The sequence below is a fragment of the Perca flavescens genome, chromosome 13 (genome assembly GCF_004354835.1).
Source record: "Perca flavescens isolate YP-PL-M2 chromosome 13, PFLA_1.0, whole genome shotgun sequence".
NCBI classification, from domain to species: domain Eukaryota; kingdom Metazoa; phylum Chordata; class Actinopteri; order Perciformes; family Percidae; genus Perca; species Perca flavescens.
In genome coordinates this window covers 25486252-25513217 of record NC_041343.1, presented here as the reverse complement: position 1 = coordinate 25513217, position 26966 = coordinate 25486252, and the positions used below count along the sequence as shown (strand labels likewise).

The 26966-nt window shown below is 38.9% G+C and overlaps 1 protein-coding gene across 2 annotated transcripts in view; it reads right to left on the bottom strand.

Moving 5' to 3' along the window:
- Nucleotides 1-26966, bottom strand: part of tmem132e (transmembrane protein 132E) — a 381952-nt gene that overhangs the window by 63516 nt on the left and 291470 nt on the right. The window lies entirely within an intron of this gene.

Here is a 26966-nt window from a genome sequence, read left to right as displayed (position 1 = left end):
TTGCAAATGGGAAAGCTGTACAGCAGTAACCTGCAAATACTACACGCCCAAATTCTCAGAATCTCTGTGTTGCTACACAGGAAAAGTGGAGAGGCAGCGTGAGCTACTTTAGCTAAGACAGAGCTATTACTTACTCATTCCACACAGATGCCTTCTGCCATGGCAACATCTATTAGACTCCGAGTTGGCTGACAGACTGCTAAACAGGAGAGCTTTTGGTCAATACATTTCAGGCCAGATTTCTGATCTGCCTGTTTCTGAGCTCCCTGGGGTAATCAAATTTAGTCTTGCATTTAGTGGTAAAACAGGCACTGACCCACAGAATGAAATGACCACAACACAGTGTGATCAATCAGTGATTAATTCCAAAATTACGCCATCAGCTAGTGCCATTTTGTAGTCTACTATCAATACCTATTTTTCAGCCAGTGCAGAGTTTTGGAAGAAAAACTCATCACATGCTGGAGCTGTAAGACACTTTTAAACATCTGTCCAATAAATGCATTGTAACTGCCTAGCACAGACATACAACTGGTGTTAAAGACATGACATATACACATGTACTCAAGAAAACTTCAAAGAATCCTTCTCTTCATTTTTTTGAATGATGTTCGCTCCAATTACAGCTTCCTTGTCTCGTCTTTGCAGCTTGCTGTGTCTCCATGGTGTGCTTGTACTCGAGAGTTTGGATTGCTCTCCACTGGGCACAGAGGCCCATGTCCTCATGACCCACTTATGACATTTGCTGCCAGAAATTATGGCAACTGCCATGCTACACACTGTAATTTAATCTGTCTGCTCTTAATAAATAAAATATGCAAACCAGGATAAAATCAAATAATAGCTCCCAAGTCTTTAATTTGCTTCTTAATGGCCCTTTAAAAGAGTATTTATTGAACACATTTGAAGAGAACGTCCCCACAGGCAGAGCAGTCACAAAACTGGAATTTTTCCACGACATAATGAGGCTGACTAAAAAATGTGTTTCTAGACTTAAATCACTTTAAATCTCGACAATGAAATACATTTTTAATAATGCGTACTGTATAGTATTAATCTGAATATGTATTACCAACGGGCCGTTTAACAAGCTTAGGGTAGAAGTCAGGGTACAGTGGCTGGGATGTGCCAATACAAAGAGCAAACATGGTAAAACTGCTGCTTTTCTTGGAGAACTGATTGAATGGATGCTGGGATATAGGTCAGTGCTGTCAGGGTGTGAACTACACAGGAGCCAGGAGGAGGATTCTCTAAAATATTGACAATGTGCTATGTTTGCTATGTATTTCTATTTTGTGTATCTTCATTGTTGTGGATCATGCAGAAAATTAGGCTATTAATGATGTATGATTTATGCTTAAGGGGGATACATCACTAATATGATCACTTTAATAAAGATCAATCAATCAATCAATCAATCAATCAATCAATCAATCAATCAATTTTATTTATCACATGAAATCGTAGGAGACACAATTCCAGTGAAATGTAATCCCATCAACTCCTTCAACTTGTGCATGATTCATGTTTTTCAGTGATTTTTCAGTTTTAGATTAGGGTATTTAGCGAGGGTCTGAGGCAATGTCAGGGGATCATGCTAAACATGTGAAATGTTTGGAGTTTTGATTTCCTTGTTTATTATTCATCTAACCGGATTGGTTTATTGATGTTTGTTGATCTCCATCAGTGAAGATGAGCATTACACTCTACAAATAAATTCTAATGTGTTCAAATATGTATGTGTAAAATGGCCAGTTTGAGACTAAAAAGAAACCTGCTGTCTGACCTGAGGAGTCTTTGTCTCACATTGCCAGACCTATCTCCGCAGCGCTGCGGAGGAAGGTCTGGCAACAGGAGCATACACTCCTGGATAGGAGAAAAAACAGTCAAAGTTTGTTTGCATTTCTTTTAAAGCAACACCAAAGATTCTTTTGTACCTTAAAATAATGTTTCCAAAATTGTTTCAGTGGTTCATCAACTCGTAACAGGGTGAACGGCACTTGTGCATTTGCTTTGCGGCCCTCTATCGGCTATAACCACACTATGCAAGTTTGCCAGATCGGGTAGCGGATCTGTAATTCAAATGAGACATACGACAGCGATAATGGACAATTCCGCTTCCAACCTGTAGGGGGACCGAAGAGGAAAAGTGCTTTGGTGTTTGCTTTAACCAATCACAATCGTCTTGGGCGGTGCTAAACTCCGGACACAGTGCGTGGCTCTGCAAAATGGTCTCGGGAAGGATTGCGTTTAGGTGGAACATTTGCACCCCGCAAAAGAAAACACCGCTTTCCGACCAGAGGGATTTTTGCAGTTCCTAGAACATAACGTTCCTTGAACCCTTTTTTTCTCGCGTTCCAACTGGACCAATTTGGGGATTATTAAGTTCCTCTGGCCGCAGTTCCCGTAAAGGCCCAGACGGCCGACCCTCTGCAGAAAAGGCAGAAAAGGACTGCTCAGTCTCCTCAAGTTGGTCAAAAAGTGCCTCGGAACACGAGATGTAATACATCTCCATAACAGCAGGCGGCACTAATCTGTATTGTCGCCCAAAAATGAAAACCGGCAGCTGATTGGACGAACGCGTCACGTGGGTCTGGCTTCTCCAGAAATTCAAAGACAGACTGTCATGGCAGCTTGTCCAGAATACGATCTCATATTGTACTAAAATAGTTCACCAAAACGTGTTTCTGAAAACATTTTAAGCGAGAAATAGGCCATGCAGTTGCTGAATCTGTCTTCATTTCAGATCGACAAAGGTCAGTTTAAAAGATTTTTGTCAGATTTTGAGAGACTCTAGTTATGCTCATCCCACTCCTCATTTCCGGGTTAGCACTCTACCAATCAGATGGGTCATTTGAATCGGACTGCCGGCAGACGGACGACGGCACGGAACACACTGAACAGACTCGAGTCACTGACCTCGCCAGACTGTCAGACGGCTGATTATTGGCTTGGTGTGTCTCGGGCTCAACTCTTTCAGCTCCTACTTCAGGGCAGGGTCTTTTCCCTTTCCTGCATAGTGGTGGTTAGATGGCTGTGTTATAATAACAAAAGGTCAGTCTCTATGGCCACTTGGCCAGTGCGAATGCAAATTGCAAAAACGGTTTTGGGGGAGAAAGAGGCTGTGGTCTGCTGCTGGGTCTTTCATCTAACTTGTTCTCCCTACAAAACGTCACCAACCAGTCTACACAAATTTTCCTGGCAGTGATTTGGTTTCCTCGCAATAGTCGGCAGCTCTTGAGTGACAACCATATCCTCACCCTTGGATCGCAAGGAGCAATCTTATCAATCGTCTCAAGCACTTTGATATCTATGATGTTTATCTTCACAAGTAAACAGCTCTGAGGTTTTCTCGACAGCAGCACAGAGACGTGCAGCTGGAAAGACAGACGGGAGGGTGAACCTGCCAGGGACAGACTTTTTTAATGGGAGGCTCCAAAAATTAGAATATGAGAAGCTGGGGAAATATCACAGAACAGATTACACATTTGAAACTGCAGCTGCTTGTTTGCACATGCTGAAACGGATTTGTATCTTGTAGGTGAAAATGAGCAATGCAGTACAGTGATAAATATGTCTTCTAAAAGGTATGCCATAGTAAACAGCACATTCCTAGTTATTAACACTCCACATTGCCTACAAAACAACCAGACTAAGTACCAACCATAACTGCTTGAATTTAAAGTAACATCAGCAGCACTTCCAGCTTCCAGTGCTCGGTAATTAATACAAACAATAAAGTCACATTCTAACAGAAGAGATGAGTAAGCCAGATAATTGTTGCAGAGATCCACAAAAAAACATATAATGCTGAGGTAAGACATTACCATGCTAAACACTGCAATTATAAAACTTTTCCTTTAATCTGGAGACTGATGCTTTCTACCCTCAAGGTTGGAAGTTTTTGTGACGCTAGTTGCTCCTGGATAGCTCTGTTCTCCATTTCTGAGCATTTGAAAATGCTCACAGTTATGCTTTAAGTCTTTGTTAAAAAAAACAAGACAATGAAACAGAGTTTTTAAGGGTAAGGCTGACGTTATTCTAATTTTTTTTACATTGGTTCCTTAAAAAAAAAAAAAAAAAAAAAAGGCTACAAATATACGTTTCATTTTCTAAAAAGGCTCAATCATTTCTTGAAACAGGGTTTCTATAGGTTTTAATAAACAATACTCAAACTGGAAATAGAGATTTTTTTGGGACTGTTTTCAGACGCAGATTAATTAACATCCGATACCCTACTGAGTTAGATTTTCAGCAGCATGTGTGGGAGTGCCTCAAAATTAACTACAATGCCCATGTTTATTGTAATGAAGGACCATGTCACCCCACTCACCATGTAACAGAGTGGCTCATTTTGTGCTTTTAACAGTTTTTGAACAACACTGGAGCTCTATGGCACTGAGGAAAAAGCTACTGGCATTGGCAACACAAGCAATACTTGTTTGTAGGACCAATTCATTGATGCTTCTGTTCAGATTTCCATGGGATTTGTTGACAATAAGAAAAATATAGACTTATATAATATAGACCAGAAATGTGAGCATCTGATGAATTCATCTTAGAATCACTGGCATTGATCAATAAACCCCATCAAAGCTAGCCCAGCAGACACTGTATAATCATGATAAGCTGGTAAAAGCCGTACTACTGCCCTTCCCCTTTGTTAAGGAAGTATTTAACAGCTGGTGGTATGGCTTGCTGAAAGCGAATATCTTCAGGAGGCCGTAGGGAGTGCAGAAGCAGAAAATTAAGTAAATTGTGTCGCTACATGCCTGAACACGAGAATTATCTCTCCGTTTCTTCACCACATTCAAAGGCTGCCCAAACATGTGTGACAGAAATGCACTGGGGGAGGATTTTTTTTTCTGTCTTCGCCTTTGAACTACAGAGATGCTCCCACTGCTCTCACCATATAAAGCTCAGGCCTTCTTACTCTGAGGACCAAGTCCTCATGATGAATAGCTGCAGTGCCTCTTAAAGTAGGCCTTAGTTTACAGTTATGCTCTCCCTACCTACTGTATCTATGTACCAAAAAAGACACAAATAAAAATAAATCATTGTTGATGTGTGATACTGTCATTTCTTGAATATAAAAAATAGTAAGTCAGGGAATGTTTTATCAGTTACTGAGAGCGTTTTTCTCAGAAAAAAGAAGGAATTCCAAGGTTGGTGGGCAGAAAACAGTGCAAGCTCCATCCTAAGCTGCTTTACTTTGCATCATCTTTTCTAACTCTCTCACTTTTTCAGTAGCTTTGTAAATAACTCTACAATGTTGCAACATTTTCTAAATACCAAACATTAAGTGCTTTTTAACCCTAATGCTTTCATCATACCAAATTAAAAACTAAAAAATATTGCAAGATCTTTCAAAAAATGTAATGACACATTATGACACATCATGCCTGATGGACAGTATTATTTTAGATTTCCTATGTGGCTAATGTATAAAAATTGGAACTGAAATAGAAAGTGAACTCTTAATGTGTTAATGTGATAATGACAATGTAATAAACCAAAAAATATCCACTAAAAAGGACTACAGCTCTGTCATAAATTAACACCACTGATGGCATAAAGACATAACTTCAAGCTGTAAAATGGCAGATTTTTTAGGATAGGAGAAAGTGTTTTTGTCATTGTTGCCAATTAACTGAGGACATTTTTACAACGCTTATACATAAGAAACTAATGCCAGAATCATTAAAAATGTCCTTCCCTTTGGTGTGAATATCAGATAATTACAACCCTTCCCTTCCCTCACCATGGAAGGTCAAACTAGATCGAGGGCATTTCCTACAAAAGTGATTTTGATGAGAACTTGATTTCTGCCGGACCATTCCCTCAATTTCCATCTCTTTTCTAAAATACAACTCCCCTCTCTGGTTTGTGCATTTCAGCAGGGCCTGACTACAATACCCTTGTGAAATTATCAAATGAACAACCAAGACCTTAGTCTCTGTCTGCCAACCCCAGACGGTTTGGTCTCTGGTATTAGCATTCAAAAGTGGCATGTTATGCTGCCGAGTGGGACGTCGGATGGCGGTGACAACAACCCACAGAACACTTGTAGTGCTACCACTGGTGAGCGAAACCCTGACGGATGGAGCCGGGGTTTCACGGTTGTCCCTTTAGTGATGCAGAGATGAAGGCAGAAAAGTAAATAAACAACTAAAATGTCAGCACTTGAATGTCTCAGAGGCATTAGTTGCACTACCTTTTGCATTACAGCAGAAACGGGGCCTCGTCCCATCAGCTAAATTTGGCCGGCAAAGCCTTTTTTTTTTCCTGTAGGCAGAAGCTCCATTAGTTCCTCTGAGGGGGCACTTTACAGACAACTTTGCCGCTTGTGCTACTGCAGACACAACAAATTCCATTCCATGAAGATATGCATAATTCAAAGTGCACATTTTTATTTGTCCTTGGCCATTTGTGGATATGGTGCTTTTATGTGTCCAATGACATGTGATTCAATCACATACTTCGCTGTGCACAATGTTTCAGCTTCAGCATATCATGCTATGTTTAAAGGGACCACTTTAAAAGCAGAAAAAGGTTTGCTGTTGGTTTTTAGAACTTCACTGAACTGTTCAATCGACCTCACGTTCAAAACAAATTCTAAATCATTTCTTAACCCGACGTCAAAACAGGGAATACTTAAAATGACACCGTAAACATGCAATCTATAAACGCTGCCAATGTCATGGCTGTTGTTTTTTGACCATTCTTGTTTTACTGAAGAACTGTAAAGATACATGAAAGATATGCTGTACCTGTAGTATGCTCTACCTGTAGTACAGTAGTAGTACCTGACTAGCTACACTCTTTTCATTGTATTACTTCTTTCCAGTGGTGGAGAGGAGCCATAGCTGGCTACCAAGAAAGACTGACAAAGTTTTGTGTTTCCTGGTCTGCCAGTCAAAGGTTGTTGGTGTGTATGTGTGTGTATGTGTGTGTCTGTGTGTGTGTGTGTGTGGCTGAGGGTGGGGGGTATGTCAATAATCTGGGGGATTGCACACCCTCCCAGCACTGTGCTAGATCCAGGCCCGTTTTCTATTTACAGTGTGTTTGGAATGAAGAGAAAAAAAAACTGTGTAGTAGTTAGAGTGAAAATAGTCACCGTGGCTCAACAGAAGACCCCCATACTACTGTATGGAAACCAAAGATGATCAATCGAAAATGCCAAAATAAAGATGTTGCAATAATTGCAACAGTGTTGTGACATTTTGACAAGTTTGACACTCGACAGTGTCTGGAAATGCAGTGCAGAGACGCTGCTGTAATGAGCGCTTAGCACAAATGACAGACTTCGCAGCCGCAGAAGTTCACTTGGCAGAGTGATGCAAAAAAGAACCAACGCTCATTATGACAGTCAGACAAAAGAACGCCCATCTGATAGTAAACAGAGCAGCCAGGCCATGCGAGAGGACCCGGCCAACGGGGACATTATCAGCAGACTCAGTAATACAGTCATTTCTGACTGCAATGAAAAAAGGCAACAATGTGCCCCACAGTATGGTCCAGTAGTCAGGATTTGGCCTAATCTGACAATTCACTGGAGGAGAAAAAAAGGAGTGGAAAACAAGAAAATCATTTAGTTGTTTTGATGAGAGGCTTTTCTGGAGCTTCCTGGATAGATACAGTATATGGATAGAACTACGGATCTAATAAGGCCACATCTAGACACTGTTTTCTTTAGTTATGCAGTGATGATAACAGACAGGAATATTCAATGTTTTATAAATGAAAAAGAAAAGCAGAATGTTTTTGGTAGGCTAAACAAGTATTTGCAGCCATGGGAAAGATCTATCTGTAACGAGTCGAGTGATGTCTGTTACTATGGACAATATCGAGACAATATAATTACTGTGTACTAGAGAGGCTTTTAAGAGGCTCAGCATTTTCGTCTTAAATTAAGGTATCTTAGAAGTAAATGTCAGTTGTGTTCCTACTAGCTTTGACTGGATTCTTGTTTCTTACTGTACTAGAAAACGCAATTACAGGCCTTAAAACAGAGGCTGTTTGTCTCTGCAGCAGATGAAAAGGGTCTTGTGGGTCTTGTGGTGGGTTTGAGCTTAAACGGTTGTTACCACCAGCATGTGTATATTGAAAAAGAACAGACATGTGTGTATTTTACACACTTTTTCCTCCAATAAACAAATGCTAATGGGAGAGACAGGTAAAACCAGGACAAGACACAACGCCAAGACAATACACCACAAGCTGCTGTGCATCCAAGAGCACAGTACCACCAACATACCTCAGCTAAAAATAATTTTTAATCCAAAAGAAGACACAGACACATAAAACACAGAGAACATCTAGTTCTGCCTCAGAGAGAGAGAAATGTGTTTGGAGTGATTACAACCTGCGTGATTCAGGATTTTTGCTAAACTATTCAAGTGACCAAAATTGACTTTTATACTTTTCCAACATATGGGTTGTTACATGATGGAGCAGAACGGCTGGAATTGCGTGACCTGCTGTATGTGACCTGATATCACAACATTACTGTACTGCTACTATGCAGCCATATCTTGCTGCTTCTGGCCAACATGTTGCTTCAAGCTGTGTGTAATATCACCAATGTTCATGTTGTGACTAGATGTGACCTTAGTGTTCATGCTGTCTGGAAGTAAACACATTAGTCTTAAACCATTTGCCACATTTAATTAAATTAATTGACAAGCTCCTATTGCATTGTAAAGACCTTTGCTATTTGCTTCTAGTTCCATCACAATGTTGTAAGAACTGTCTGTCAGGGCTACAACTAACAATTATTTTCTTTATCAATGAATGTGTTGATTCTTTTTTTGACCGGATTACTTTGCAGTGTGGGGCAGTAGATAACATCAGAGCAGATCTTCAGATTTACTCGCAACATTGGAGCCATAATGTTTAAAATATAAAGCCATAAACACTCTGAGGGCTCATGAACTGATCACCAGACATCAATTTACTGCAGATAATCAACAATCAGTGGATTGTTGTCAAGAGGCATCAGCCATACATATTGCATGAACCTCTCCACATTCCCTACCTTCTGATGTATAGATCAAAGTGAAGACAATTACATTTTGTTACTGCCAAAAAATGTTTCACTTGCTGCACTACATATAAACCTGACCTGGCCTTTCAGTGTTCCCATAACAAGGCAGTCCTGAAAGTGAACACGTTGAACACAAATCCTGACATAACCTTAGCAACCTATGCACCTTTTTTTCCTCCTTTTGTGCGCACGCACACACACACACACACACACACACACACACACACACAGACAGACAGACAGACAGACAGACAGACAGACAGACAGACAGACACAGACACACACACACACACACACACACACACACACACAACGCACATCCAGCAGCATGGCGGCAACAGCATTAGAGGCGTCCTTTGGGAGGACAATTATTCTAAGTAGTTTTCCCATCAACCAAAGCCATGGGCAGAAGACCCTCGGGTGAGCCAGAACCTTTCTGAGGAGGCAATCGGGGAAGTAGCCGCTGTCCAATTTATTTGATAAGGCGAGTAGAGCTCAGACCTGCCATTAGAGGGGGAGGAAATCGGGGCTGTGTTGCAACCTAGCTGCTGACATTTTCAGAGTTCAAATCACTATGCAAACATAGTGATTATAATAATATTTCAGCCATGGTTCAGGGTTGATATTCAAAGTTCAGGGTGCAATGGACGACTGTTAGCTTCCAGTATACTGCACCGACTAAGTGATCAAGCAAAGGTATATACTACTAGTCATTGGAGCATGAGATAGCAGGCCTGCTGCTTGTGAGGAGCAGTGATTACAGTATAGTGAAAGTTGGCAACTAAGCTTTCCTTCAAGGTACCGACAATAGGAGATTAAATTCAAAGATCTTTTCAAGCAGGGGGTGGTGTCAGCGCTCCTGATGTTCTCAACTTTTCCCTGGAGGAACTTGTATTTCAAATTGGACAGCTTCGAGTAAAACTAGCTCCCTCTGGGGATCCTCACCCACACAGAAGCCAGTGTAAAAGAAATGCTATCCCTCTCTGGGGAAAAACACACACACACACACACACACACACACACACACACACACACACACATACACCACTCACCCAGTAACAGAAATGATGAATAAATAAATCACAGACAGCATTGTGTCATACAAAAGCTTTGAAATGATCATACCGTGCGTGGATTTAAGTTGTTTAAATAAATACAAATGCATATGTTACAGGTTTGCCACATTAACTTTGAGAAATACAGAATGATCACTGCAAAACAAATGAAACGAGTGTACTGAAATGATTAATGAATTATTAGATCAAAAGAAAAATTAATTGAGGACAATTTTAGTGATCAATTATGAAGGTTCCAGCTTCTGTAATGTGAGGATTGCAGTGTTTTCTGTCTCATATTATTAGTACCTGAAATAACTAAAGGTTATATGTTGTTTGGACAAAATAAGCATTTGCAAGATGACATAATGGGTTCTGAGAACTTACAATGGGCATGTCTGATTATATTATTATTTGTTCTCATATTTTATTAAGAAAACAATTAACTGTTCCAAAAATAATTGATATATTAATACATATTCAAAATAATCATTAGCTACGGCCTTAAATGATGTAAAGAGGGTACCAACACACTGCATTTTACGTGGCATGGTTCTTGATTAGATATATTCCAAAACATGTTTGCTTAACGGCACAAAACAGGAAATTTATGCTAATCTTTAAAGTCACTTAGTATCATAGACAGTATATAAAGTGGACCAACAGATCCCGTTGGACGGAGACCAGTGAAGGATATTAGAAGCACTTTTCCGGTGAGGGCTGAGCGTTACTGCGCAGCTACAAACTGAGAGAGACGCCATAAATGTGACGTGAGCAACCTGTCTGAAAGTTGTAAGTCTTCTGGTAGCTGTGCCAAGAGAAATCTCAATCATTCCCAATCTTGCAGAGACAGAGAGCGTAGGTATATGTAAGGAGATAACATAGGCACAGGCTAATTATTGCTAACTAACATGCTAGTTAACATTAGTAATTAAACTTAAACAGCTAATGTAAGTCGAAACTGCCTGCAAGCTTCTCCTGTACTGTACGGTAATTCCTCTATATGCGACAGTAAGTTGCGTGGTTATGACACAATCGTTAGCTTATTTTAACCAAAACATCTGCTACGGAGCCATAACGTGAGATACAAGGTAATGGATCCTTTTATACAATGTCATGTTTCTTTAGAAATAATCAATGGACAAAAAAGTCTTTAAACTCTTCAGATGTAGAGTTATTCGCTGTGAAAGTGACGTCAAAATGAATGGCAGTCAGTGGAATGCTAACGGGAGGTGATCGTTTGGTAGCATCAAAATGGCGCCATAGGAGGTTCAAGTTCTGAAGCGAAGCTTAACCCCTTGCTTAGTATAGTGGTTGGAAATATCTAACTTTGATACCACCTGGTGGTGGTATCAAGAAAAGGCACAGTGGCAAACCTCAATGGAGGCTGCAACCACCCTCAATGTTTCAAAATTATATATTCTCATACAAATTCTACACAAAAAGCAATGAATCAATAATACAGCTGTTAAGAGAAAAAGGCAACAGATCCCCCCCATTTCTCATTTGTATGTTCATAATAATTATGTCAAGAATTAATGCAACAGGATATTGCAAAAGATCAAACATTCTGGAACCTCTTGTAAATGATGAGTCAGCTCAAGGGGCATATCTTATAGGTAACTTGATAAAATAATCATGCTTCCCTTTGCCTTTTTGATATTGCATAATTCACAATAGGCAAAATGTGCAAAGAATACACATTCAAAGTTTGTTGAAGTCACAATAAAGGACATCCAGCACCAAAAGTTAACTACCTGTAATAATTTACATTACATTTAAAATGTAAAATGTCTCTTGAACTGAAGACATTAGGAGGACATGACGAAAAGTGAACTGTAGCTGCATTCTCAATAAGTATACTATCTGAAAGGTGTTATAGTGTTCTGGACTCTAAAGGTAAGGCATTCTCAGTCTATGAAAGAGAATTCGGTTCCTGAATACTGTTAACAACAGTCCACGCCATCTCTTAAGTAAAGGTTGATACCATGCACAGTAAATGACAATGTACAATACACATTCTTTGTATGGAGCCCACGAAGAAAAATGCTGGTGAGAAAGAAGCTGAAGATTTTAATAAACCAAGAAACAAACAAACACGATGTGCTTGTTGGTGCTGAGAGGGTGCTGTAAATCAATTGTGGACTAAAGTTACCTCACACTCTATGGCACTCTTTCAAGTGGTGAATCTCAGAGAAACCCAACTCTGTTAGATGATCAATGTCCCAGACAGGTCATGTTGCTGACAGGATGAAAGCAGACAGAGCAAGAAGAACCCCCGCAGATTCCTACTGGACTTGCAGCTCAACCTTCAGCCAAGAAATAAACATCCATCTTTGATTCACACAGCAACATGCAGCCAGCTTTCTTGTGCCTCTCCTACAATCAATTTAAAATGCGATTTGGTAATGCGAGGCAAACAGAAATCCTCCGACACAGTGCTGGCAGCAGCCTTCTGAATGATGTCAATTATCCGGGAACAAATGACAGCAATACACCTGAGAATAGCTCTGAGCTATCTGACATACCCTTACCTTGCAGATCTAGTTCTTTCAAATGCAAATCTGCCTTTATTTCCCCTAGGCACAGGAATTCGTCCCTGCACATCTACTGTTTTTCAAATTGGTAGAGCAAGAGAAACATCCTCAAGAAAGAAGCGTGCATACAGTCTGAAGTAGCCAATAATCCGCCAAAGTGGGATAGAGCCTCCACCTGAACGTCACCGAGAATTCTTTGAGTATATTGCAGAGCTGCCTGTGCTCTGAACAGAACTAAGAAGGGGAATGCTCAAGGAGATGAGTGAAACCTTCTAGGCGTCTCTCCACATGGAGTTTAAAATGAAAATGGGAGACACCTTGAAGAGGTGTTTCGAGAAAGATGACATACAAAGAAATCACATGCCCGTATAGCTGTCATTTTCTGCCAAAAAGTATATGCTGGCCTGCATCCCGGTAGACTGGTAGTCTGAGGAAGTAGTTTCCTGGCAGAGAATACATCTGCGTCTTTTAATTTCCTTTAAAGCCTTGTACATTTCTCATCTCTTCCATAACATTCCACAGACTGCATAAAGGTCTTGCACCATCTCAGATTCTAAACTCTACATGTTCTTTATGCCCTTGACTACAACTTCACCAAAGGTTTATCCAGTCCCCAGCACTGCACTTTCTACTTGCCCTTACTGAATGGACATCTCTCTATTTGGAACCTTTATTACTTCAAAGAAATTTTTTATTTCGATGGGACTGAGATGTCATTCAGTTTGCCCACTGCACTAACAGGACTACATTCCTAATACTGAACATAACTCCTTCCATTTTTTTAAACCAAAGGGTACATGTGAGTAATTTTTACTTGTTCTTCTTTACAAACAGTACATACAATCCTTGGCTTTTGCAATATGTTGTCAACCATGTATAGAGGTTGCAGGACATTTTTGATGTGGAACAACATTTGTTATTCCACATCATAACAGACTGGTGTCTGACCTTCACAGAAAATCCAGTTCTTTGTTTACTTTTCCTCGTGGTCAAAGCTACCAGTTACTGCCCCAAAATGCACTCCTGGTCAGGCAGTTTAATCAGGCTTTCCATTTATTCAGTTGAAAAGCATGCCTAAAAGAACACAAGCGTTGGGAAATTGATCGAGGCAAATGTTAGGTGAGGTGTGGAATGGATGAAAACTACCCTGCGGCATTTTAGAGACATGATTCAGAATACCTGAAAAATCAAAAGAGAAAAGAAATTTACCAGACAACTGACTACTAACAGTGTGAAACATCGTTTCATCCCATATTGCCTTCTTGACATGCAGTTCAACTACATCATTAGTAAACAGCCGGCATGTACTCTTAACAGACTGCTACCTGAACTATCTTTGCTCTTTTTCTTCAGGTAATGTGCAACTTTAAACTTAAATAATAAGCAAAATATTGAATCTAAATATCCTACACTTTCATTAGGTAGTGCAGTGCAATTCACCTGCCATGACATAGTTGCGTCCCCTAGCAAAGCGAGAGTATACCCTTCATTTGATACCAGCTAGCAATACACCCGGCAAGTGTGAAGTTGATTGGATAAACGGTTGTCAAGAAATTTGAAAGGCAAACATACAGACAGACAGAGACTCCTTCTATTGTAGTTAGATACACTGCAAACTAACAGACTCTCATGGGCAGTGGCATATGGATCAGAAGATAAATAAGAGAAAAATAACAGAGTTCAGAGAGTTCACATGGACTGCAGCAATTAAATCAAATAATTGAAAACATACAAACACAGAACCCAACTATCCATCCAACCTAGAACTGAATCAATGTGACAGTTGTAATTGCCTGTCACGTGGCCGCTACTGCCAAAGAAATAGCTGTTAAACCAAAAGGATATTTTCCTGAGTGCATTCAAAAATGTGTGTTTTACATTTAAAAGTCTGCCAGGCACAGCCGGAGAAATACTATAAATCTCTTGGGTTATTGAAGCCCACCGTAGGAAGTTACAGCAGAAATGGGATAAACTTTCTCAGCCACCATGCTTGGGTTAATCATCAATTGTTTCATACAACCATGTCGATATTATGTAATGTTCAATTATTACATGCTGAGGTTAAAGTTCTGAGAGTGATAGCACAGGCAATGTAACCCAATACTGTCCTCTAACATATCTACTATTAAAAAAAACCCAACCATGATTCAATTCACACATGAAACAATAATTTGGCAAAAAATCAACATGAAAACCTTTTTAAAGCCAAAGCCCAGACCCTCTACCCCTCCCATTGTGCCTTTATATGCCACCAACTCTGTTTACTCTACTTCTAATAACTCAGTAAAATTAGCTAATATTTAAATTGTGTTGTATTTAAATGCACCTAAACTGTTTGCTAATCAGATGAATGAAAATTACCCTCCCTAATTACATTTTCAAAATGTTCACTTAGTGAACTTACTTACTTATATATAATGATACAGACTTGTACAAATGGGATAATAAGGTTGGAGGAACACATTCTACACTTACTAAATATCAAAAGTAAATATAAATACTACTAAGCACTTGGAGAAAGAACTTTTTGAATGGAGGCCTGGCTATACAAGACCCCCAGGAAATCAGTTTCTTGGGATGTTGGAAGGTCAACAGTAATCCATATATTCTAAGTAAATTAGGGACAAAGCAGTTCCCACATAAAGTACACAGGCTGCTTTGGATAACTCCCTGTGGGCATCTCATTATAATGCGAACGTGTGATCGTGTACTCTATCTCTAAAAAAAGACACCATTCTCTCCTCTCCTATGCATTTCGTTATCAGGAATCATGCATAATGATAAAATTATCTAGATGCTAGATCCATGCAATGAAGATATGGCAAGGATTCATTCTACAAAGCTAAAAAGAGACTGTCTGTTCCAGAGGCCCGTCTGAAAACTAAAGGGGACAGAGCATTTGCAGTCAGGGCCCCCGAGGCTCTGGTACAATCTGCCCGAGGAAATCAGGTCAGCTGAGTCAGTGGTCTCCTTTAAGTCCCTTCTTAAAACACACTTTTATCAAAGAGCCTTCCCTGATTTTTTTTTTTTTTTTTTTTTTTTAGCTTGAACCTCCTTTGAACTGTCTGCCTATCTTTTATTTCATGTACAATTGTTTTTCATATTCTTACCTCACTGTACAGGTTTTTATACACCAAATAGTTTATTTGTATTCTTTAAAACCTGATCATTGTGTGACTGGTCTGTTTTATTTAGCTGTTTTGTGAAGCACTTTGTAATGTTGAGTTTGAAAAGTGCTCTAACTTACTGTACATTCACACAAGCAGTTGCTCAGTACAATCAGTCCTGGTAGCCACTAGCATCTTCCAAGTATAACCACGGACAGCTCTGCTGATGTAGTTGAGTCTTATTGCTTTCCTCAAGGGCAACTCAACTTATTTACTTCCCACCAAGCACCAACCTTCAAATGGTAAATCAACTGCATTTATATAGTGCTTTTTTAGTCTTAGTGACCACTCAAAGTGCTCTACTACAGGCACAATTCACCCCATTAACACAGATGTATACATTTGGTGGCTGAGGCTATGTTACAAAGTCCTCCTCCTCATCAGACAAACATTCATGCACATTCAGCAATTTTGGGGTTCAATCTTGCCACAGGACACTTTGACATGTAGACTGCAAGGGCCGGGGATCGTACCACCAACCTTGCGATTGGTAGATGACCGCCTCACCAATCACAGCCGTCCATAAATCCACCAGTTTATTCTTTGTTATTTTGGCCCCACAATTTAGGAATTTGTTCACAACAGTGTCCTTAACTAATGAATGTCCTAAATGTAAGAGCATTTGGTAATACATTTTAAACTGATCCAAGAACAAGAGTAACATTGATAAGTTAAAATTAAGATAGAAAAGAACTATATCAATTTCAAATAAAACAAAAATAAAATAAAAAGGGAGGCACAAACTACAACTACAACTTACAAAAATTAAAAAAACAGGGCACTGGTTACGTTCTTAATTACAAACAATGAAACAAATGCACAGAATGGTGCATCTATGTTACTTTTTTTTTTTACAATATTGATGATGATGATGATGATGAATAATTTTATTATGGTTAACATACATGAAAGAAACGATTATTTACCACAATTTGCCACTGTATCTAACCGAAAAAGGAATAGGCTGAACTTATTTTTGCCTATCCTATCCCATAATCCCTATAGAACCACCCAGAAATTTAACAAAACTAAACGAAACCAAATACTTTAGTACAATCCTAGAAATACATTTTATAATTTACATTTTATTCAAATTACTTCATAACCGTTAATAAATTTAGATTTTAAAGCTTTTTTGAAACTCAATAGAGACGTACACATTTTCAACTCATCATTAAGTTCATTCCATAATTTAACACCCAAAACGGAAACACATCTATATTTTACATTAATCCTTACTTTTTCTACCAGTTTCAAAGATAGAAAAACATCTTAAACTATAATTACCTTTGCTTAATAATAATAAAAAATGAAAACAGACAGGAAGGCCATTGTTCACAACGTGAAACATTATTTCCAAGGTTTTTCAAATATACAAGATCCGGAAATGTCAAGATTCTGGAACTTATAAAAATTTAGTTAGTTGATTCATAATAACCAGCTTCATGTATTATTCTAATCACTCTCTTCTGAAGTTTAATTATAGGATCTATATTAGTTTTATATGCATTTCACCATATTCCTGCACAGTATGACATATATGGCATTACAAGTGAATAATACAATATATGCAGACATCTCTTACTCAACAAATCCCTTACTTTATAAAGAACAGCAATAGATTTAGATAATTTCCTTTTAATATAATCTATATGTGGCTTCCAACATAGTTTATAATCTATATTCACTCCCAAAATGTTTGTTTTATATACTCCTTCAATTTCTACTCCATTTAAGTTCATTTTTATATCCCAATTGGCCCAGATACCACCAAACACCAAACATTTAGTTTTTTTTTCATTTAGAGATAACTTATTTACATCAAACCATTTTTTTAAATGACAAATTCTCTATTGTATTTAATAATTCTTTCATATCCACCCCTGAACAAAATAAATTTGTGTCATCTACAAACATTACACATTTCAAGATTTTAGATACCGTACAAATATAATTTAAATAAAATATAAATAACATAGGTCCCAATACTGACCCCTGTGGAACACCACAGGTTACTCAGTATTATTCTTTTATTTACATACTGGTCATTTAAATAACTTCTTATCCAATTTTTTTTGCGACACCTCTTATACCGTAATGTTTACATTTCTGAAGAAATAAAGTAGGATTGATTGTATCAAAAGCTTGACGTAAATCAATAAACACACCGATAGAGTGTTGTTTCTTATTTACTGCTGTTGCTATATTTTCAATAAATTCCATCACTGCTAAATATGTTGATCTATTGCTCCTAAATCCATATTGGTGATCTCTCAGTAACTCATATTTCTCGACTAAGTCATTAAGTCTAGTTACAAATAATTGTTCAAGTATTTTAGAAAATTTAGGTTGTAAAGACACAGGTCTATAATTTGCAACAATGTGCTTTTCACCATCTATCTATCTATCTATCTATCTATCTATCTATCTATCTATCTATCTATCTATAATTGCAGAAACGTCTGTCTGTCTGTCTGTGTGGGTGTTAAGCGCATATCTCTCAAACCGTTAGTCCGATGGATTTCAAACTTGATAGGTGTCTTGCTATGGGCACGTGTAAGGGTACTCTGTATCCAATGGACAGTCACCTATTCTGGGTTAACTAGACCACCAACTACCGCTGACCTGACGGAGCACCACGACCGGTCGCTCGCGGTGCTCTGTATCCAGCGCACAGTAACCGATTCTGGGGTATCAACCGCGATCAGCTTAGTGGGAAATTAAGAACTCTCTGCACTGGTGGTGGATGTCGTTGATGCACTTGCATCATTAGGTTTGCTTTTTAATAACAAATCTGTCCATTTAATTCTCACTCTGATTACCTAACGCACATGCACGCACTGTGGGGGGGATAGAGGCGTTTTCATCCAAGAGACGCTGTGATAGACATTTTTTCACGGCAGACATGTTGACATATCATAGTAGGAAAAGCACAGGTGTATTCAAAAACATTAGTGATGGCTGCATTCTACTTAGGAGAGGCCCTGGTATTGTGCATGCTGACTCACTGAAATAGCTTACTGGGACACTTGGAGTTTATAAATTTCAGATGTGCTTTTCCTACTATGACAAGTCTAAATGTCTGCTGTGAAAAAGGTCCATTGGTGGACAGGATATGGAGCAGAGGACTGACAGCGACATAACCAATTACATTATGACAGACGCTTCCCTTAGCACCAATTGCAATGTTTAATTTTAAATGAATTTAGCCTACTGGCAGTCTGGCACAAGTGGGTGCTCAGTGGGTGCTCGGTATTTTTCGTGGGTGCCTATGTCTTCCTCTGATGTAGAAGTAGCCTACACTAAGTCAATAGATAGGCTATAAAGTGGAGTTGCATATTAAGTGGTTCAGGGTCCTTCTGTAAGTCATTTTGGGGTACACTTTGGTTTTGATAAATTCTACAAGCAGCAACACCACAGGCCAAGTAATCAGCCTGTTCCAAACAGGCACATTTTCAACGGGCACTGCACTAGTTTTTATAAATTTGAACCACTTTAGCCATTTTCATCTTATTAGGAAAAGTACCAGTTTCAAAAGATTGGAAATTAACAGGAAAAAAAGACTGTTGATCCTCAAAATGAAATTTCCATTTTACGTTTCTTCCTTTCACAGACGTGTCTCTCTCCCTCTTTGGCTTTACTGCCCTGAAGCTTTTTCTTTTTCTTCACTGAAGAGGCTAAATGTTGGAAGTGGTTGCTCCATTGGCCTTTTGCTCCGTCTACCTCTTGGCATTGTGGAAAACTGATATATTTAGCTCAGTTTGCTGTGAAAGAACAGCAGCATTTCCCTAAGTGCATCAAATCAATCTCTCTCTCTCTCTCTCTCTCTCTCTCTCAAAGCAGTCCAGCAAACTTCCCACCAGGCCTGACCTGGTGGTACAAAAGCACAAAATAAAGAGTAGAAGCTGGCAATATACTCAACAATGGATGTGCTTGCAATAATTGCACAGATGTCTCAACTAAATATTGCCATTTATTTTTTTATGTTCTACACCTATATGTAGCTCAAGTACCCGCATACATTTTTTCTTCCATATGGACGCCTTTCTGAGCTTCCACTTAATCTGCATGTTCCGTCTCAGTTTCTCATGTAGCTATCTTAGCTGAGTAGAATGATAGCTGCTGTTGAGAGCTGAGGACATGAGGGGGCTGCTTCCCTGTGGCAGTTAGTGCTGATGAAAATTGAATTATTTTTGTGCAATTTATATAATTTCTCCATCCATCTCTCATTTCTCTGCTCTTTCACCCAAGAGCAGAAACAATGAAGCCAGATTTATTTCAAGATATTAATGTCAGGTTGAGCAAGCATTTCTGACAGCACCAGAATATTGATGTATTCTTGCTGACATTCATCTTGGTATTTACACGCACAAATAAAGATTAAATTCTTGAGTTTATAATGTAGGTATAGGAAGAAAATCTGTAAACTCACTTCCATAAATTTTTTTAGTCACAGTGCAAACTCACTTTTACTCTCCATTTACCTTCTTGCTTCAGTGAATATCTTATTCCAACATGCAACAGTCTTTAATTGAACCTTTACCAGATATGGCTGACGGCTTCTTCATGTAATCAGCACATGGTTGGAATAGTTAGTACAGATCACCAGGCTGCTAAAACATGGCCTTTGAAATAAATGTTGCACGAAATGGCATACTTGTTCACAGCTTGTACGCACTGGTTCCTACAACAACATTAATGCCTCATTCAAACTCCATGAAATGCTAGGCTATCTTTCTAAAAGATAGCAAATATTGCAACTGTTGTGGCTGACAAACTAAATGTCAACTTAGATAAAATATCATCTTGGCTGGCTTCATCTTGTTTAACTTTAAACACTAAAAAAACAAACTCTCTGCTTTTCCATTAAAAAACTACCTTTAACACAGCTCTTAAATGTTCAAATTAATGGGGAGCCTATTGTACAAGTACCTGAAGTGAAGTATCTGGGAATAATTATAGACTATCAGTTGAACTTTAAAAGTCATATCAAGAAAATCTGTAAAACTGTTAAGGCCAACTTGGGTTGCTTTAGGATGATAAGAAACTGCCTGACTCTTGACTGTGCTTTTATTTATTTTTTATTCTATGATTCTCTCACATATATCGTATGGCTTGACCACATGGTCCCAAGCTCACCAGACATCAGTTAAGACCATAGAGTGTCTATATAACCGAGCTTTGAAAGTCCAAGACAAGAAGAGAATAAGGTATCATCACTGCCACATTTTAAGCAAACATAAGATTTTAAGCTTTGCTAATTTTATCTCCCTGCATTTTCTTAAATTGGTCTTCAAATGCATAAATAATGCTGCTCTCCTTCCCCTTTGCAGAACAATAATAAAACAGCAAAGTGGTACCAGAACCATTACCCAAGCAGCGTTAAAAGGCAATTGTAGCATCCCTTTCCGTAGAACATCATTTGCCCAAACTGCATTTTCAGTAAAAGGGGCAAAATTATGGAACTTTCTGCCAGACCACTTGAAATGTATCCCAACATTAGTCACTTTAAAAAAAAAAAAAATACCCAATTATGGCTAATTCGGGAACAATCTTGCTCTCATATTTAGTTTTTACACTGTGCTCTCATTGTATACTTTCCTTCCATTTTCATTTCATTTTATTGCATCTTCATTGTATTTTTAATAATAACGTAAATCTGTATTTTTATTTGGGACCAAAAGCCCTACTAGGGACAAGTGTCAAGAATTAGCTTTGGCTAAAAACACTATGATACATACATCAGATGACTGTTGAAGTTTATCCATGTTTTTTTGTATCAGTCCCTATCTAAATAAACCTTAAAGAAAGAAAGTCCCTTAAAAGACAAATCTGGCACAAAATGAACCTAGGTTAATAACACATGTGTACCGAGTTTGACCGTTCAGTCACGACCAGTTGAACCACGGACCATGGACCATGGGAGATTTCAAGTGACAGTTCAGCTCACGTTGCACGGTGTTTGTCGTTCGACTGGTCGTGACCGTTTTCCCAAGATGGCACCCGCCTGTATAGGTGAACGGTACGGTCTTTCTAAACTAATCTTTTTAATAAACTGTCTGTACACTTACAAAGTTCTCAATGCTTCGGTTTACATGTAGGGACCCCCATTATGCTACCGTGGAAGTGTGGTGCTATTTTGAGCCTTGTTAGTGGTATAGAAATAGTGATTTCTTTTTACTTTGCCCGTTCCCCAACGACTAGCATTATAAGGTAATTAGCGGTTTGCGATAAAACTGGTCAAATTCGATTAGCATGAAAACAAATCCCAGAGAACGGTCAAACTCGGTACATGTGTTATTAACCCCTAGGTTCATTTCGCGCCAGATTTGTCCTTTAATGTAGGCTCCATAACATAAAGACCACCTGTAGATAAGCAGCCTTCCACTCACTGGTAGGCATCTTAAAAAAGCATAAAGGGAGATGTTTTGCCATTAGTTCTATGCAATAAAGTCAGTATTTTAGCCAGGATTGAATAAATTGGGCTTATGTTCATAAGTGTTTGGTACTGTTACTGTAATGCAGGTCTGTACATTACAGTAGGTCCAAATTGATACCAGAGTGACTTCAGTCCAAAGTCTAAGAACAAAATACAGTAAACAGTGGCATCGTGATTTTTCTTGTTTTTCTGATGTATGAACAGATATCTAATATAAAGGTTTTCAGGCAGACTTAAGAGTTAGACTCAAGTCAGTCTTAAGCCAAAACAATTGTACTTGTAATTTGATTGTGAAGACTTGTAACCTGATCTAGACTTGGCCTCAAGGACATTAAACATGACCTGAGATTTGACTTTTCTCAACTGACTTGAAACTTGGCAGCTCTGCTTCATACAGCAAAAATTATATAATAATATATAAAAATATGCATTCTCTTATGCAACATCCAATTCCTGCAACAAGTGAAGCAGAGAAAGAAAGCTTAAAATAACACAAGGCACTGTGTAATATTACGCCAAACTCTTAAGCCATATCAAAATAATTAATCTTGACTTTATACCATTATAAGCCACCTGCCTGCATACCAAACACACAAAGAATTCAAAGAATAGACTTTACATTACTTACTGGTGTGGCATTTGAAAAGAGCAATACAAAATTTGAGGCATGTTTGGTGCAAACTATTTTGTCTGACCAGAATGAGTGTTAAGAACGGAAAAAAAAGACCTACAGATGGACTGAGAGTAGTGTGGCGGACACTGGCCTGAACAGAAAAATGCAACATAGACACATAGTAAAACAGTGAGATAGAGACAGAACTGGAGGTACTGCCAATATAATGGCACAAAAGAAATAGAAATGATTTTCATTCATTGCTTTTATACTAAGTGTTCTTAGTATAAAAGGACAGGAGGAAGTATTATCAAGGCAGCTGCTCAACAGGTAGCCTGCTGTCACAGCAAGGACGGTCAGTGGGACATCGACTAAACCATACAGGACCAAAGAGAGGCATAGGAAAATACCGTGTGAGAGAAAATAGCTATGCATATAATGCTTTATTATTTTACCACGTAACAAACCACGACCTTCATTTTTCAACTTGCTTTAGCAACACATGTCAAATGGCTTCCTAATGAAGCCCACTAAAGTGAACCAAACACAAAAGGTCAGGAGTGAAGTCAATCATCTCACGTCACACTGAGCATGTAATCATTACAAACCTACTACTTTCACCTCTTCACGCCCGGCTCTAATACTTGCCGACCTGTCCTCGTGTCAACCCCACCTTAATGTACTTCCCCAGGCTCCATTTAAATCACTCCGCTCCAGTTCCCTCCATCCTCCAGACTCTTCCCTCCACTCCTCTTGGTCTTCTTCCTGTTCGCTCGCTCTTCCTTTTCGGTCTCCTCACTCGGCCACTCTAATTGCCTTGCTCTGCCAAATGAGCCAACCAATTGCGCCTCCAGTTAAAAGCTGATGAGGAGTCTGCCCTATCCAGCCCTCCAACTCGTGGGGCTTGGCAAGCTAAATAAAGAGGGGAGAGATGAATGAACTCTCTCCTGAATGCAGATGCCATCTCATCTGCACTGACAGCCATTGCCTGTGACAGGCAGCATGCAATCGTATTCCAGCGTCCCACGAGAGTCAGGTTTCTGGCACCACATCTTTGCAGTTTCGAACCTCATGTCAATGTTGTTTTCATGGATCAAGTGATGTGCATATTGGGTTACTGATACCTAGGGGGAATAGAAGTTCTTTCTCTATGTTTGCCTTTTACACAAGTCAAAGATGTACAATAAATGCAACTGTCTCAAACGGTATTGGAAACTTTGCTGAAGGGTAAACAGTGAAAAAGGAATGGAAAAGAGAAGGATACAGTTTGACACTGTTAAAGGTGCCTAACTGAAAGTCATATGATAAACAACCCTGTGCCCCTATTATTTTCCAGGTTCAACCGCAATCCTAAAGTCTTAAAGTAAAAAAAGATGCCATTTCACACATTTAGTTATGTCTGGCAGGAAGTAATAATAAAATGCAGTTCAATGCAGGCCGTTTATTCATAGTTTCTTCAGTATCACATAACTGCTTGCAGCGGCAGAATGAAAAGGTAAACATGAGTGCCAGGCTTCTAAAGTAGTTAATTTACTGATGAAAGTCATCCTCACTTTTACCACCAAATGTTGGCTGACTTGGCCTCTGTTCTCGCCCATTTGCTGTGCTGCCTAAATGTCACGGTTTGCACAGAGTCTCACAGGAAATAATATCGATGAACAGTTCATGTGTACTAAAAAAAATTGGCAAGAGGTGCCAATTAAGCACATTTGAACTGTTTTCTGTATTACTGCTGCTCTTGTTGCTGCAGAATTGAGGTAAAGAAATGAGCTAATAATGATTTCATTAACCAACATAATGTCAGCAAAATGTGATGAATCAAAAGGTGGGTGAACTTTGATTTCCAGTCAGGGATCACTTTATGAACAACAATCACTTTCAGCAAGGCATTTATTTATAAATTCACACCCACTGAAACAAAAGGACTACCTGACTAACCACTGGTCACTTTCTATGGGTCTCTTAAAACAGAAACCTAATGCTTTAGTATTGCAATTTCATAATGGGGGGTCAGGGGAGGGGGTATGAAAGACAGATTAATGGTATAAACTGAAGCAGCAGAGGGCGAGATATCCTGACCTTTAATCCCCCCAAAGGTGTTTTTCTACAGTAGTTTAGTTTGCAAATTGCAGTTGCCCCTCTGTGGGTTTATTCAATGTTTTCATGAGTAACTTGAGTACATTTCCCTGATTTCACCTACCTAAAGAAAAAACAATTTCATAGTATATTCAAATATTAATTTCTTATATCTCCTTTAAATATGACTTGTTGTACGTTTTAGGCTTGGTGAATGTGATTTTGCAGTGACCAAGCTGGTCTATATTTTTTATGGTCTATTTTAGACACACAAGCTGCATCTGTAGCTGTGTTGTTTACCCATTTCACCCTGCAAAGGTGACCTCCTTTATGGAGTCATGCTGGTGGCAACCCTAAAGCTCCAGAGTAGCTACTGCGCAGGTGGCAACTGAACACAGAATCTTAAGAAGTAACTATCACAAAGAATAGGAGGATACCTCAAAAGTACGATTTGACCAACTTACACAGTGAGAATACTTCAACTAGTATTGACTTGCCTCTGAGCTCAGATCAGTCATAGACAAACAGTTGATACTGATCTAACTCTGAAGTGAAGCTTTAAAGATCCTACTACACTGATCTTTTAACAGTGCACCATAGATGTAGTGCTGCTGAACGCTCCCCCACTTTTCTTTTCTCCAAGTAAGATATTATTCACAGTTTGCATAATCCTGTTGAAATTCATATACATTTTATTAAACACCTAAAGATCCAATCACAACTGGAGTGTATGTTATGCAATAGAGTGTCATTCATTGAGTAAAATGCAAGAAAACATTCCACGCTTAAAGTTACCAGTAGCTGCCAATAGCTGTTAAGCGGCTCAGTAAATTAAATTATTTTTTTTCTCAGTCTACGAATGCGGCTTTATTTGCTGGGGAAGAGTAAATGAAACTGCTATATCCCATGCTAATTACAATCTACTACATCCATGGTTCCGCCTAATACTCTGATGTTTGGCTGACTACCATGTAATATTATTGAAATGATGAAACTATTCATAAAGCCTGTCTAACATTTGATCGTGTGGCTAGTTATGGTTGACTAATTTATGTGAACTTAGGAACACTGGTTGCATAACCTTCGAAATGAGCCACAACTTGTGCATGTGCACGCATGCGCGTGTGTCATAGGTGCAAATTAAACTAACTACACTCCTGCATTGCACTAATATAAATACTGTACACCTACTCCTTTCCCTGCAACTCCTGATTTAAAAAAATCAACAAACTGCTATGTAGCCTACAAAAAAATGTTCAAATGGATCAAAATAGAAAGATACATGGTATGATTTCCTACAGTATACAACTCATACAAAGACCCTGCCCTGCCTTATGTAGCGAAAACTTCTCGAGCCCTGCGTGCGCACATGCACACACACGCACACACACACACACACACACACACACACACACACACACACACACACACACACACACATACAGTGAGATGGTTTATAAAAGAACTGGGGGAGGCGAGCACTACAGGAAGCTTTTAAAAGAGGAAACCTATTGGATGTACTGTCTTACTCCCCTCATGTATATCCTGTATCTCACAATTCCAACACACAGAGTTGAAATTGATATTGATTTCCCCATCCGATTCTGGGTAAAAAGAGGTGAGTTAAAAAAATGTTGGACTGTTACTTTAAATGAAAATTATGTTGAAACTCTATTCAGAAACCTTAACAGTGGTGCAAATATAGTTTAACTCAGGTTGCATGCTGTACCATATGCATGGCTGTGCTGTGTTACAGAAGTCTATCAAGGGGTAATGTGTGCACCCTCATGCTGTGAGTGTGAGAGTGTTTGATTATGTGGCAGTGAGAATTTGGCTTGTGGAGTAAATTATACAAAGCAATGTGTTTCTACAACTTTGTGCTTGGCTTTCGCAGCAGAAAAACAGGGCCAACTAGGGCCAGCTAATAATTCATGTTCCATGTTTTCTTCCCAAACCAAATAAACATGAATGTGTTAGAATGTTGCTGCTAAAATAACAAAATAACTTTAGTGTGTGTTTTCTGCCATGTGAAG